Here is a 16,553-nt window from a genome sequence, read left to right as displayed (position 1 = left end):
GTACTTATTAGCAGGGGTGTAGCTAGAAATGCCTGGGCCCCATAGCAAACCCCCAAGCCGTCAAATATAGTCATAATGTTATAACTGCAAGTGCTCATCAGGAGTGCTTGCAGGTAAAGCGACATTTGCAGAAGCCAGGAGGCCTGCTCGGCTAACCGGGTGCTGAAAATGATGACAGCTCAGGGGCCCAGTGTATTGCAGCAGTGGATCACCGTGCCCCTTGATGCAGTAGGCCTTATAGCAGTTGCTATGGCTGCTACAGTGGTAATCATACTCCTGCTTATCAGCTGCTTTATGCCCTGCAGTAAGTGATTTATTCTTTCCAGCCTGACACAGTGCTCTCTGCTGCCACCTCAGATCAGTAGCAAATCCACATAGTATATCTCTTTTTCTCTGGACAGTTCTTGTCTCAGACAGAGATGGCGGCAGACAGCACTGTGTGTATGAACCACACAGTGTGTATGGTGTTATATAAACCATATAAGTGCCTATCCTACTTTTTTGCGGAATCGATTGGTGGCCAAAAATTGATCCATTATCAAAACAAATATTTGAATGATCACTTTAAAATAAATTTTCCTTTTTCTGTCTATAAATCGGAATTCTGATTTATGAACAGAAATAATTGAGGTATGGATGATTCCTAAGGGCTTATTCACACGTTATGTCAAACACGGACAGCATGGACGTGGAAGCCCTGCAGTGGATTCTTTGTCTACCTGGCATGATGTATCAGTATCATTCCGGGAGCGGGAAAAGTGTTTGAATATTCTCAGCACTGTAATGAAGCAGTTACCCTGCTATGTCATTACAATATCGCAAAATTTTAACACTTTACCTGATTCGGGCACGATATCGTTACATCATGCCAGGCAGGGAAAGAATCCACTGCAGAGCTTCCAGGTCCATGCTGTCCGTGTTTCACGGAGTGTGTGAATAAGCCCTTGGAATGTTGAAAAATATATTGCTCCAGTACATTCACAAGTACTTATGCTAAGCCCAATAGGTTGCCTATGTCTTGTTATCTTCTTTCCCATATTCTCAACATTAAAACATGCAGTAGCGCAACACCATACTATGCCTTATAAATCTGAGCCTTATACACATATTCAGTATTTTTCATTATTTATCCGCCCCGTACAATCAACTAAAAATTACGAATTGGACATCCGTGTTTAAGTAAATCATTTTTTTAGAAACACAACCTTTCAACATTTAACTAATTAATCATTCTTATTTATTTATTTTTTTTACAGAAATCTGGATACCAAACAAGTTACAATTAGAGATGAGCGAACTTTTCAAAAGTTCGGTCCGACCGGACTTTCTGATTTTTTCAGATAGTTCGGTTCGACCGAATTTCGGATTTCTTCGGATTTCATAGTTTAAAGCATCTATATGATACGGGGGTAGTGTATTTGGTCGAATTTAGGGCTCTACATGTCAGTAACACCGTTATCTTTTCGATATCTCAAAGTCATTTTTTTTTTTTTTAGACTTCAATATTCACCATTATAGGGTCTATGCAGGAAATTCACCATTACAGGGTATACGCAGGAAAAAGGTCACAAATGCAGTGAAGGAGCAGCAGTAGTCATTGGAGGTCAGTGGAGGTCCAGCAATAGTCATTTCAGGCCAGGCAGGAGCAGCAGTAGCCAACATGGAGGCCAGGCAGGAGCAACAGTAGTCAACATGGAGGGCAGGCAGGATTAGCAGTAGCCAACATGGAGGCCAGGCAGGAGCAACACCAGTCAACATGGGAGGCAGGCAGGATCAGCAGTAGCCAACATGGAGGCCAGGCAGGAGCAACAGTAGTCAACATGGGAGGCAGGCAGGATCATCAGTAGCCAGCATAGAGACCAGGCAGGATCAGCAGTAGCCAACATGGAGGCCAGGCAGGAGTAACAGTAGTCAACATGGAGGGCAGGCAGGATCATCAGTAGCCAACATGGAAGCCAGGCAGGAGCAGCAGTAGCCAACATGGAGGCTAGGCAGGAGCAGCAGTCGTCAACATGGATGCCAGTTAAGTCCCAGCAGTAGTCAACATGAAGACCAATTAAGGTCCAGCAGTAGCCAACAAGGAGGCAAGGGCAGGTACACCACTAGTCAACATAGATGCCAGTTAAGGCCCAGCAGTAGCCAACATGGAGGCAAGGGCAGGCACACCAGTAGTAAAACTGGATGTCAGTTAAGGCCCAGCAATAGCCAACATGGAGGCAAGGGCAGGAACACCAGTAGTCAACCTGGATGTCAGTTAAGGGCCAGCAGCAGCCAACATGGAGGCAAGGGCAGGCACAGCAGTAGTCAACTTGGATGCCAGTTAAGGCCCAGCAGTAGCCAACATGGAGGCAAGGGCAGGCACACCAGTGGTCAACCTGGATGTAAGTTAAGGCCCAGCAGTAGCAAACCAGGAGGCAAGGGCAGGCACACCAGTAGTCAACCTAGATGCCAGTTAAGGCCCAGCAGTACCAACAAGGAGGCAATGGCAGGTGCACCAGTAATCAACCTAGATGCCAGATAAGGCCCAGCAGTAGCCAACAAGGAGGCAAAGGCAGGCACACCAGTAGTCAACCTAGATGCCAGTTAAGGTCCAGTAGTACCAACAAGGAGGCAAGGGCAGGCACACCAGTAATCAACCTCGATGCCAGTTAAGGTCCAGTAGTACCAACAAGGAGGCAAGGGCAGGCACACCAGTAATCAACCTAGATGCCAGTTAAGGCCCAGCAGTACCAACAAGGAGGCAAGGGCAGGCACATCAGTAGTCAACCTAGAGGCCAGTTAAGGCCCAGCAGTAGCCAAAATGGAGGCAACGGCAGGCACACCAGTAGTCAACCTGGTTGCCAGTTAAGGCCCAGCAGTAGCCAACATGGAGGCAAAGGCAGGCCCAGCAGAAGTCAACATGGAGGCAAGGGCAGGCACAGCATTAGTCAGCATGGATGTCAGTTAAGGCCCAGCAGTAGTCAACATGGATGCCAGTTAAGGCCCAGCAGTAGTCAACATGAATGCCAGTTAAGGCCCAGCAGTAGTCAACAGGGATGCCAGTTAAGGCCCAACAGTAGCCAACATGAAGGCAAGGGCAGGCACAGCAGAAGTCAACATGGATGTCAGTTAAGGCCCAGCAGTAGCCAACATGGAGCCATGGGCAGGAGCAACAGAAGTCAACATGGAGGCCAGGTAGGAGCAACAGTAGCCAACATGGAGGCCTGGCAGGAGCAGCAGTAGCCAACATGGAGGTCAATACAGGAGCAGCAGTAGTCAACATGGAGGCAAGGACAGGCCCAGCAGTAGTCAACATGGAAGCCAGTTAAGGCCCAGCAGTAGCCAATATGGAGGCCAGTGAAGGCACAGCAGTAGTCAACATGGATGCCAGTTAAGGCACAGCAGTAGCCAACATGGAGGCCAGTACAGGAGCAGCAGTAGTCAACAGGGAGGCAAGGGCAGGCACAGCAGTAGTCAACATGGATGCCAGTTAAGGCCCAGCAGTAGCCAACATGGAGACCAGTACAGGGCAGCAGTAGTCAACATGGAGGCAAGGGCAGGCACAGCAGTAGTCAACATGGATGCCAGTGAAGGCCAACAGTAGTCAATTTGGAGGCCAGTGAAGGCACAGCAGTAGTCAACATGGATGCCAGTTAAGGCATAGCAGTACCCAACATGGAGGCAAGTGAAGGCCCAGCAGTAGCCAATATGGAGGCCAGTGAAGACCCAGCAGTAGCAAATATGGAGGCCAGTGAAGGCCCATCAGTAGCCAAGATGGAGGCCAGTGAAGGCCCATCAGTAGCCAAGATGGAGGCCAGTGAAGGCCCAGCAGTAGCCAATATGGAGGCCAGTGAAGACCCAGCAGTAGCCAAGATGGAGGCCAGTGAAGGCCCAGCAGTAGCCAAGATGGAGACCAGTGAAGGCCCAGCAGTAGCCAAGATGGAGGGCAGGGAAGAAGCGGCAGTAGCCAACATGGAGTCCAGGGCAGGAGCAGCAGTAGCCAAGATGGAGGCCAGTGAAGGCCCAGCAGAAGCTAATATTGAGGCCAGTGAAGGCCCAGCAGTATCCAATATGGAGGCCAGTGAAGGCCCAGCAGTAGCCAATATGGAAGCTAGTGAAGGCCCAGCAGTAGCCAAGATGGAGGCCAGGGCAGGAGTAGCAGTTGTAATGGGGTGACATGAGCAGCAGAAGCAGAATAATGATCTCTATGGACAGGCGAGAGGTAGCAGGGCAGCAGGAATGGTGAAATGACCAGTAAGGTCTAGTTCACATATAGGCCATAATAGATGCAGAAAAGGTCCTACATCTTGGTGACAACAGGTCCAAATCCTACTCTGTGGTATCAGGAGCAGGTGTCACAAAGTGCTTATCTATCCATGTGGCGTTCATTTTGATGAAAGTCAGACGTTCCACACTATCACAGGACAATCTGGTTCTCCTGAGACTGACAATATGACCTGCTGCGCTGAAAACTCGCTCAGATGACACACTGCTGGCCGGACAGAAGAGTATGTCCAAAGCAAATTCAGCGAGTTGTGGCCAGACATCTAATTTTCCCACCCAGTAGTCCAGGGGTTCGGGGACGTTAGTTGTCAACGTAGAGTCCAAAAACACCTGGACTTGCTGTTTGAGGTGTGCCGCCATGTCCTGCTGCTGTGCAGGTGCTCCTGTTACCCCGGCCTGTGGCTGCATGAAAGCGTGCATCATGGACATCAGGCTGAGACTGGTGCCGCTGCTCATGCCACCCAAGCTGCTAGAGGAGAATGTGAAGGAGGCAGCGCTGCTGGTGTGGCCCTGGTGGGAATAGCGTGAATGAGAGTGTTGTGTTCCAAAGGCTGCCACTAACTTTGCACCCAGCTCCTCTCTATAATAATTCATTTTTTACTCCCGTTGGGAAGGGTAAATGAATTCACTCAGCTTGTTGCAATACCGTGCATCCAGTAGTGTGGCCAGCCAGAACTCATCCCATTGACGAATCCTTTGCAAGCGTGGGTCAGCCCGAAAGCATATCAACATGCGCTTAGCCATTTCCACCAGGGAGTGGGAAGGAGTCCCCGCCTCCGTCTCCACAGAATACTGCCAATGGGTACTGCCTCCATCCTCCTCATCCTCCTCATAGCCCTGCATATCCCTCCTCTGGCCCCCCTCTGGTCTGGCAGGAAGGCTCATTTCCTTCTCCTCCACCCGTCTCCCCTCAGAGTTCCTGTGCATTCAGGTCCTCCTCCTCCTCAACTTCCTCTCCCTCCTCTTCCGCCATGCCTTCCTCCTGTGACCCAGGCTGCGACAGTGGCAAGACCCCTTCCCGCTCGCCACTAAGTCGCATCAGCATCAGCTCCAGTACATGAAGCATGGGTATGATGGCGCTCAGTCCTGTGTCTTACCCACTGACCAGAAAGGTGGCCTCCTCAAAGGGTCATAGCAAGTGGCAGGTGTCACGCATGAGCTGCCACTGGCCGAGCTCCAGGTTACACAAGGGAGTTGCCGTGTCCGCCTGCATCAAAAGGAAATCAGTCAAGGCCTTCCTCTACTCATAGAGCCGGTCCAGCATGTGGAGGGTGGAGTTCCACCGCGTGGCTACATCGCAAATGAGATGATGGTTGGGAAGACCATTCCTCCGCTGCAGGTCGAGGAGGATGTGGTGAGAGCGACTTGAATGGATGAAATGGTTACACAGCTTTCGAGACATTGACAGCACAGTCTGTAAATGGGATGAAGATTTTAGAAAGTGTGTAACTATTAGGTTTAAAACATGTGCCATACACGGGGCGTGTCTCAAACTTCCTTGACGCAGTGCGGAGAGAATGTTGCTCCCACTGTCACTCACCAACGTCCCAACTTTAAGATGGCATGGAGTCAGCCACGAGAGGATTTCCGTCTCGAGCAGGCGGTGCAGTTCTTCACCTGTGTGTCTCCTTTCACCCAGGCAGGCTAGATGCAGCACAGCGTGACACCTCCGTGCTACACCCAAGTGGTACAAGGGAGGAACACTGGAGGTTGAGAAGGTTTTGGACCTACTGGAGGAGGTGGAGGAGGACCGCGACACAGGAACCCTGCTGTGACAATGGGGTGGTGTCATCGCCCTTTCCTGGCCAAGTTGCTGGGGGTCCGCCGGCCATATTACATTTACCCACTGAGCAGTAATGGACATATACTGCCCTTGCCCATAATTACAGCTCCAGATGTCTGTGGTTAAATGTACATGTCTGCTCACTGAATGGCTCAGCGAGTCAGCAACCTTTTCACAAACATAGCTATACATGGCCAGGATAGCTGTGTTGGAAAAGTAGTGTCGACAACTTTAATCCCATGTAACATCCGATGTAACATCATCCTGTTCCAGAATGATGCTATCATTCTCTCTCGTCTACTGCCTACTGCTCTCCTGCCAGGCCTAACATGATCCTGCTCTGATATCGCCTCCGACACGACCCTGTTGTGACAAAGGAAGCTCAGGCCTGCCACTGGACCCTCTTCCTGCCCTACTTCCTCTTCTGCCCCTTGAGCCAGACTCTCTGCCCTGCCCTCTGCCTGAAACGCTTTGTGAGGTTTCCTGCTGCCGCTGTGCCATGACTTTGTATTCAAATTCTGATTGCTACACTTGGTAGATGAGAACAGTATTTTCTGTAATATATAGGACTTGTAATATATAGGACAAGTATAGAAATTGTCTCTCAGGATAAGACGTATGTGATATACACACTATCAGAAGGGTCCAAGTATAGAAATTGTCTATATATATATATATATATATATATATATATATATATATACAGAAGTATAGGACTTGTATATCTGTACAGCACATTTTTGTTCCGTGCACCCTTTGCTGTCCTATGCCTAATCTATCTTTTGCCCTCTCTATATTTCTCCCTCAATCACTAGAAGTTTCTTCTCTCCGCTTTCCTAATCTTTCCTTTCCTACAATATCTTCTCAGTAGTCTGTTGTACACAACAGCTGCAGCACCAGCAGCTTTGTCAATGACGAGCTCTGTGCACCGCTAACAGTATGCTTCCTCTCTCTCTCTACACACTGCGTGGTGCGATCTTACCTACAATACCGACGTCACACAGGGGGTGGGCTAGTGCAAGATCCCTGCTGATTGGATGTGTTTCGGGCATCATGGAAACGCGCTTTTCCCGCCCGGAACACTTCCTGGTTTCTAGAATGGCGGCTGCCATTTTAGAAAGCAAGGGAGGGGGGGGAAATCGGAGCAAATTTCCAAAAATCCGAATCCGATCGGACTCGGATTTTTGGAAAAATCTGAACCGGATCCCTTACTGGCCGAACCGGTTCGCTCATCTCTAGTTAAAATCCATAAAAAATAGTGGATACCATTGATTTCTATGAAAGGATGCGTAAAAAAATCTAGGACTTTTTTTCAGCATTGCTTTGCGTTCTTGTAATCTACTGATCATGTAAATACCCCAATAGACAACAATGTGCACTAAGTTGAATTCGGAAATACGCATTCGTAGATTACGGGACATGTGAATAAAACCTGAGAAATATAACATTACATATATTACATTAAGTAACATATTACAAAGTATGATAACAAGTTTTCATACCAAGGTCAAGAAAACAGGTTTTCATCATGGCTGATACAATTTTTACCCATTAAGCTTAAACAGGATTTATCATCAGTTGCAAAGATTTGCTTCACAGACTGAAAACTACCTCAAAAGGAGAGTTTAGTGACTGTAATCTCTGACGTGCAGAGAACGCTGTGCAGAGATTGGTTTCTGGGAGCAAGGGTTGAGCTGTTTCCATTTCTCTAATGATCATGAGTGATCGAGATTTACAATAGAACACTTTTGTTCCTAATCCTGAACTTGATAATATAATGGCATCTGAATCTGCCTCCAGGATTATTGTAGACAACTTTTTATGCTACTTAAAAGGAAATTATCAGCAGGTTAGAAGCATTTCTATAGTGCACAGGGAGCTTAGGGAATGTTTCTTACCTTGATCCTTAGCGTTGTTTCCATGCAATTTTGTAGTTTAATCCACATGCAAATGAGACTTGACTACCACGCTTAGTGCATCTGCCTGACCATCCTGCCCCATGTTATGAATATTGGGGTGTGCTTATGCATAGATAGGCGTGTCGAAGGATGCAACTAAATCTTGGAAAAAATATTGTCTCCATCATGTAAATAGTTCAAAGATGCAGTGCACTTTGATTCTTACTGGATATTATATTTCTGTAACTCGCTAAGCATTGGAAGCACCTGTAAATAACTGATAAAGTCAAAATCTTTTTCCACTACATCACCATGCAGCGTTGCGGCCGCAGTTTAGGGGACCGATTACCCAGCGTCGGGCTGGAGGAGGAGGGGGAGGATGATTGCTGCCACTGCTCCCAGCCTCCTCTGGCCCGACACTGGGTAATCGGCCACTGCGCAGTCTGAGACTTTAAACCTGCGGTCACTGCCAGTGGAGAGGTGTTCCACTGACAGCGGCCGCAGGTTAAATGTCTTAGACTGCGCAGTGGCCGATTACCCAGCGTCGGGCCAGAGGAGGATGATCTCTGCACCGCCCCCAGCCTCCACCGCTCTCAGATTAAAGGCCTCAGGGCCGCAGCCGCTTACCCAGTAAAGGAGTCAGAGAGGGAGGAGGATTTCTGCCTCTGCCGCGCCCCCGTCCGAAAGCCATTGTACGGGAATCCAAGGCACACCTGGTGCAGACAGCCCATTGGCTGGCTGCCTTGTGAATCAGCGTTGCACTGTTTCCGTCCTCCGTGCGCTGGTGACGTCACTCACTTGAAGCGGGTAGAGGAGGAGCTGTGCGCGAACTGGCCAGGCCACTAGGTGAGTATAGGAAATCTCTTTTTTTTATTATTATTATTATTTCAGCTACAACAACATGTGTATTATTTCGGAGTACAATCATGGGAGGGGAGGGGTCGGCTCCTGTTAATGGTGGGGGGCTCTTTACCAGTTTCACAGTTCCATTGGGGATAACATTAATGGGGTAAGGGGAGAATAATGGAAGGGGGGGGGTAATAGCTGCAGGGATGTATCTACCTATTTCTATCTCGGGGGTGGGGGTTGGTAGAGGCGCTAGCTACAAGGGGGTTTACCAACTATGTCTGTCGTCTGTCACCTGGGAGAGCTACTACCTATTTCTGTCTCCTGGGGGGGCTACTACCTATGTCTGTCTCCTGGTGTGGGGGGACTACTACCTACGTCTGTCTCCTGGGGGGGCTACTACCTATATCTGACTCCTGGGGGGGCTACTACCTATATCTGTCTCTTGGGGGGCTACTACCTATGTCTGTCTCCTGGGGGGGCTACTACCTATATCTGTCTCCTGGGGGGGTTACTACCTATGTCTCTCTCCTGGGGGGCTACTATCTATGTCTGTCTCCTGGGGGGCTACTACCTATATCTGTCTCCTGAGGGGGCTACTACCTATGTCTGTCTCCTGGGGGGGGGGCTACTACCTATACTACCTATATCTGTCTCATTGGGGGGGCCCTACTACCTATGTATGTCTCCTATGGGGGGCTACTACCTATGTCTGTCTCCTGGGGAGGGGGCTACCGCCTATATCTGTCACCTGGGGAGGGGGCTACTACCTATATCCGTCTCAGGATGGGGGGGCTACTACCTATGTCTGTCTCCTGGGGGTGGGCTACTACCTATATCCGTCTCCTGGGGGGGCTACTACCTATATCCGTCTTTTGGAGGGGGGGCTACTACCTATATCTGTCTCCTATCCTGGGGGGGGGGGTTACTACCTATGTCTGTCTACTGGGGGCTACTACCTTTGTCTGTCCCCTGGGGGGCGCGCTACTGGGGGGGCGCGCTGCCTACAGGGGGGGTTACTACCTATTCTTGTCTCCTGGGGGGGTGTATTACCAATTTCTGTCTCGGGGGGGGGGGGGGGGTGTGAGGCTTTCTACCTATGTCTATCTTCGGGGGGGGGGGGGGGGGAAGGCTACTGGGGTCTTACCTAATGTATAAATGCATGGAGGGGGCCTAATTACCATGTGGTTACACAGAGGGTCCTTCTACAGTATATGGACTTTATAGCTAATTGCTATATGGGGAAACAGGGGAGGCACTACAAACTAGTACTAGTAGGGAGAGCAGAAAATGGCCTAACTACTATTGTGGATGCCCAGATGATGCACATAGAGGGGCTTTTTAGTTTATTGGGGGACAGAGGAGAACTAGCAACTCTGTTGGAGCACAGAGGGGACCCAACTGCTATATGGATGCACAGAGGGGGGCTAACTAATACATGGGGACACAGAGGAGGTCTATACTGTAAGAGCGAGAACCCTAAAATGTTTGTCTCACAGATTCTGTGATGACGAGTTGTGTCTGGGATAGGATTGCCGTGTCATATGGAGAAGAAAGTGAAAAAGGAGCACCTACAATCAGAGAACACATCACCTGTGAGTCATTAGTAACTGCACTGTGATCACTTAGATGGTGTGCAGAGCCTGTGTAAAGCTGATATTTACCTCTATGTGGTCAGTGTATGGGGATGATACTGGTATTTGCACAGTGGATGTTATTTAGTAATGGTATGGGGATGGTAATGGTGGTGGTAAGGTGTGATAATATATGTTTTTTTAATACTGGTGTTATTGATCTTGGTATACTGAATTTTAGTAATGGTATGGTGGTATTAGTTACTATGGTGGTAATGGTTGTGGTCACAGTAAGGTGATAATATTTATTTCTTATACACAGGTATTATTGGTAATATTGTTCTTGGTGTATTGGATTTGGTCAGTAACTCTGTGATGCTATGGTTATATGTACAGTATGGTGATATTATGGTAAAGTTATATATTTGTTCTATCCCCTATTAGCGCTGTTCTGGGGTCACTTCAACACACTGAGCCCCTACAGAACTATATATACTGATCTCCCACAAAGCCTCCAGTGTACAATAGGATCCTCCAACTACAATAGCTGCAAACACTACAACTTCCAGCATTTACTGAGAGTTTGCAGCCCTCGGGATATGCTGGGAGTTGTAGCACATATGAACATATGATACATTTGATAACAGCTGGCACTGTAGAGATTAATTGCTGGACCTTTAAGGATGATGGTTGTAACAGGATAATAACCATAGGGGCGATTTAAATGATAATTATAGCACTGGTATCAGGGTCACTAGGTGCACAGCATGGTACTTTAGGGTACAATGCTGCGCTCCTTGAGCTAGGTTCCCTTTAATGGCTGTAATGGCTCTGATGCAGAGTTGTGGATGCCTTATGGGATTTGCACGTCTTAGAGTATTGGGCCGACCTTCAAAGCCAATCACAAGGGCTGTCCGTGGCTGGGAACACTGGCCCCAATACTAGAATTCTGTGGCGCCTGTGGCATCTACCTTCCCCGCACTGATGTTAGGAGAGTAATAATAGGTAAGGGCAAGAGTGGTCCTCGAAATATGGGCCGCTAGCCGGCTACTCAAGGGCCAGTGGTGTGTACTTGCCCCCCAGGCTAAAATTTGCCAGCCAGCCCCTGTCTACAGGGTATACAGAGGGCTCAGAATGCGGCTAATAACCTCCATTGCTGACAATTTTAACTGTTTAAATGCCGCTGTTAATTCTGAACATTATAATTCTAAGAATAAGAAAATTTGGGAATGAAACAAATTTTTTAAAAAGTTTGTTCAAACCCAGTCCAAAATAGAAGCAACAGATTGTACACTACATTATCAAAAGCCCAGGTGCAAGGGTTATCCATGATTCTATGCAGCAGTGCAATGGGCTGTAACATACCCCCCTTCCCCTTGTGAGGTCACACTTTCTTCTTTACTTTATAAATTGAATCAAGTCATCTCCTGTACATTAAACTGATCACATACATTTACACAAGCTAGAGAGAGAGAGAAAGAGAGAGAGAAAGAGAGAGAGAGAGAAAGAGAGAGAGAGAGAGAGAGAGAGAGAGAGTTAAAGAGGGTTATATAAGGTTGGTTAGGTTTCAGGGAGGTGTCAGAGACAGACAAAGACTAGTGTGAGGGTAGTAGTGTAAGCTTTTTAGCTGTGAAATTGTTCCTGTCTTGTCATTTTGTGTGTCAGTAGATGCTGTCCACAGCTCTTCTGGGTGAAGTTAATCCTGTGAAGCACCTGTCAGCTTATGTCAGGTGTCCTTTGATGTTGGTGATGTGCAGTAGCAATTAGCCAACAGGGAAATGAAGTATTATTGTTCAACAGTGACATTACTTGAACATCTGGTATAATGAGTTTTTAATCTGTGCATAAATAGGCATAAAAATCACAAAGAGAAAGATAAGTTATAAAGTGGAATTATCTTCTGCCCAATGGAAAACCCTCTTAAAGTCGTTGATAAGGTACTTGTAAAAAGCACTTCAATCAATATCCATTATGGTGCAGAGTACTCATTTATTTTTCAAGAGCCACTTGGCACAGCGTCCATATCCTATAAACACCTGTAAACAAGAATATGGTTACTGCCATAGTGGTGACAAGATATAGTAATGATGCCCCCTGCTGTACCCTCCATATATAAATAATGTCTCCTGCTGTACCCCCACATAGTATAAATGTCCCTGATGTGCCCTCCATAAAGTAATAATGCCTCCTGCTGCACCTCCATATAGTAATAATGCCTCCTGCTGTACCCCATATAGTAATAATGCCCCCTGCTGTGCCCTCACATATAGTACTATTGCCCACTGTGGTGCCCCTCCATATAGTAATAATACCCCCTGCTGTACCTCCAAATAGTAATAATGTCTCCTGATGTGCCCTCCATATAGTAATAATGCCCCCTGCTGTATCTCCATAAAGTAATAATGCCCCCTACTGTGCCCTCCCTTTAGTAATAATGCCTCCTGCTGTACCCCATATAGCAATAATGCTCCCTGCTGTGCCCTCACATATAGAACTATTGCCCAATGTGGTGCCCCTCCATATATTAATAATACCCCCTGCTGTACCTCCATATAGTAATAATGTCTCCTGCTGTGCCCTCCATATAGTAATAATGCCCCCTGCTGTACCCCATAAAGTAATAATGCCCCCTACTGTTCCCTCCCTATAGTAATAATGCCTCTTACTGTGCCCTTTGTATGGTAATAATGTCTCCTGCTGTGCCCCCATATAGTAATAATGCCCCCTGCTTTGCCCTACATACAGATGTAGCCAGGGTTAACATAATCCCTGACGCAACAATTGTGTCAGGGAGCTGTGTTAAGTCAATTAGAGTGTCGAGTTAAATGCGTCATTGTGATCAAGTTAACACAGGCTACATCTGTATAGTAAAAAAGCACCCTGCTTTGCCATCCATATAGTAATAATTTTTCCTGCTGTCTCCTGGTAGCTATAGTTCACTCCCCCCTTCCCCCCAGTGGTGTCCTGGTTGCTGTAGTTACACTCCCCCATCCCCAGTGCTGACCTGGTATCTTTAGTTCACCCCCCTCCCCAGGTAGTGACAAATAAAGACCCAGTGATGGTGGTAAAAAAAACAACAACAAACGTTCCACTCACTTTTCCTCGCTCCAGCACTGGTCAGGTCCGAGGTTTACACAGAATGCTAGGCAAGAGGACCCACAAGGAATCCTTTTTGTATTTATGTCACTTATTGGTATATATGTTTTATTATTATTATTATTATTATTATTATTATTATTATTATTATTTATATATGGAAGCTATACACTACTAATCATGTTACATGTTGCATGTTACATGTTGCGCAGACTGCACAAATCTCTAGAGTCGAGATAACAGCTATATTATCACACACACACACACACTGTATACAGCCGTATACTGGATATAGAATTGTTTTTACAAAAACAGAAATAAAGGGCTGGTCAACGCCTTCCCTGAACGCACACTGCGCAGATCTCTAGAGTTGAGATAACAGCTATATTATTACACACACTATATACTGGATATAGAATTGTTTTTACAAAAATAGAAATAAAGGGCTGGTTGGCGCCTTTACTGGATGCGGACTGCGCAAATTTGTGGTAGCAAGATAAAAGGTATTATCTCACTGCCTGTCTCACAACAGCTTATACAGTGTATACACACTGCTTGTCTCACAAATGCTTCTAAAGTGTGTGTATACACTGCCTGTCTCATAATAGCTTATACAGTGTAGACACACTGCCTGTCTCACAACTGCTTATACAGTGTAGACACACTGCCTGTCTCACAACAGCTTATACCTTTTAGACACACTGCCTGTATCACACCAGCTTGTAAGTGTCTGTTTTTCTATAGTTTCAGGGCTTTTGGGGGTCCTTCCCTACCAAACTTCCCCTAAAACCTTCCTCTCCCTGCTTTACAGACTGTCCCTCTCTAGTTCCAACCAGCAAGTGACACGAATCTCAAATCCCTATTCTTTTATTCAGGAGGTCACATGGTTTAGCCAGCCAATCACAGTTAGAGTTTATTTTTTTCAAGTCCTGCCTACTCCTAGTGCCTGTCCCTACCCCCTGCATATTTATTGGCTGGAAAAAAGCGCCAGGGGATATGAGAGGGCGACTTGAATTTTTAGTGCGTTTTAGCACGAATATTCGACCGCAGTCAAATACCTCGAATAGCGTACTATTTGATCGAATAGCTGTTCGATCGAATAGTATTCGCTCGTCTCTAATTGTTACCCATTGTTGCAGGGATTGCAACGTGCTACAGATGGCGCCATCGGATGACTGTATTTCTCATGGGTCCCGTTGCTTAGTGTACTGTTTAAACCACCATACAGGGTATGTTTACTTATTATTGGTTTTATTATCCACATCTGCTATATCATTGTAAATAATAGTTGTAGTTGTACATCTCCATCACGTAACTATTCATATTTGATGTGATTTGAGCACGGTTATACATGTAATCTGCACTAATGGAAAAATGATCAGTATTAACTATTTTATATACTGAGATATTTGTGCATTGTGTCACTGCTTTAGGCTATGTTCACACAACATATTTTTTTCATATTTATACTGCCATTGTTGCTGATTGCAACAATGGCTGTATAAATACAAAAAAATACGTTGGCCGGGTGTCTATGAGATCCCGGACGGATCGTAAACACATAGTAAACGTTTTGGTTGGGACCCCTCGCGGCGCCGCAAACAATTGACATGTCAGTTTTTTGCGACCGCTATTCAGTGAATGGCAGCCGCAGAAATCTCTGTCAGTGGTGAGTTCTGATGCGGGCGGGAACTGATGCTCTTGCGTCAGAACTCTGCTGGCCAAAAGATCATCAGACCGGTCTCTTACGCCATGTGAACATGGCCTGAAATAGGCTACACTTACAGCTGAAAATGTTGCATTGGTGTAAATAAAAATCTTCAAGATTTGTTGGAAGTGTTATCTCCATTGCTTCCTTTTGTGGATTTTACACAAACCTGGGTCTGGTTTGTTGAGACATGCATTTATTACTGGGATATAGACTGGGCTGCTTCTTTGTTTGTTAACACAGGAACATATACAGTACATAACTTTCTATTGTTAAGCAAGCTTTTCTGTTTTTGTGGGGAATTATGCCACAAAAGTGCATAACGAATATACAAACTGCTGTTTCACCCATTGCAATGTGACATTAAAAAGCTTTTTTTTTTTTTTTTTGCGAAAAAATGCTGGTTGTGTATGCGGTTTTCACTGCCAAGAGATATGTTTTTATGCAATATTGTAGACAAATAAAAAGCAATAACAACAATGAACAGTATATAAAAAAATGTGTGATAGTAAGCAAATGAACATCTCATTAAACAGAATTATTGACAAATATTATGTATGCTATTATCTATACCATTTCTAGGAGTGTAGGTGTTAATTGCTGCAAGGTATTCTCACATACTGTAATTATGTCAACAAGTTTCTATAACACATACACTATAATATATATTTTAAATTAGTCTTTGAGTGGCAGAATAGAAAACAATGTATAGTTCTTTTGTGTGTTTAGTCAAGGAAACATGTTTTCACTCCACTGCCAGCTCCTAGGAAACTAGGAAAATGTTCAAGTGTTCAACTTTAGAACTAGTGTTGAACAAGCATGCTCGGTTGAGCATAGTGCTCGATCAAGTTTGATGCTTGACCAGGATCCAGGGGCGGTTGAAGATGGCCATACACTTTCAATAACTGATGGTTGAGCTTGATCACTCACAACAAAGCCAACTGGAGATAACTTTTACGGCCAACTGAAGACTGGCAAATTTTGCATTGCTCAATAGTACAAACTAATAGTTATGCCAAAGGCTGCTGCTGGAAATCCAAGAAGAATGGAGAGAAAAGGACATTGATCCTTATTGCTAAACCCACCCAGCTGTCCCTACCTATTTCCGCATCAGCAATCCTAAGGGGTAGAGGTCAACTTGGCAATGTCCCCTTCCTACACTAATGGTTAATACACAAAACACAGACAAAACAAAAAATCAAATACAGGTAGTCCTTCTATGGAGAGAAAAACAGATATTGCGCATAAACTTATCACCGATTTATCTGCTTCTCGGCACTATATAATACTAACATTAATTACAATTTGATAAGATTGCCTAAGCCCACACACCCTTTTAAGGTCCCTAAATTGTGTGGGTCCATAACTTGAAACTAGCGCAGCCC

This window comes from Dendropsophus ebraccatus, chromosome 4 (genome assembly GCF_027789765.1).
Source record: "Dendropsophus ebraccatus isolate aDenEbr1 chromosome 4, aDenEbr1.pat, whole genome shotgun sequence".
In the NCBI taxonomy this organism is placed as follows: domain Eukaryota; kingdom Metazoa; phylum Chordata; class Amphibia; order Anura; family Hylidae; genus Dendropsophus; species Dendropsophus ebraccatus.
The sequence above is the reverse complement of the archived record's forward strand: the minus strand, read 5'-3'. Positions refer to the sequence as shown.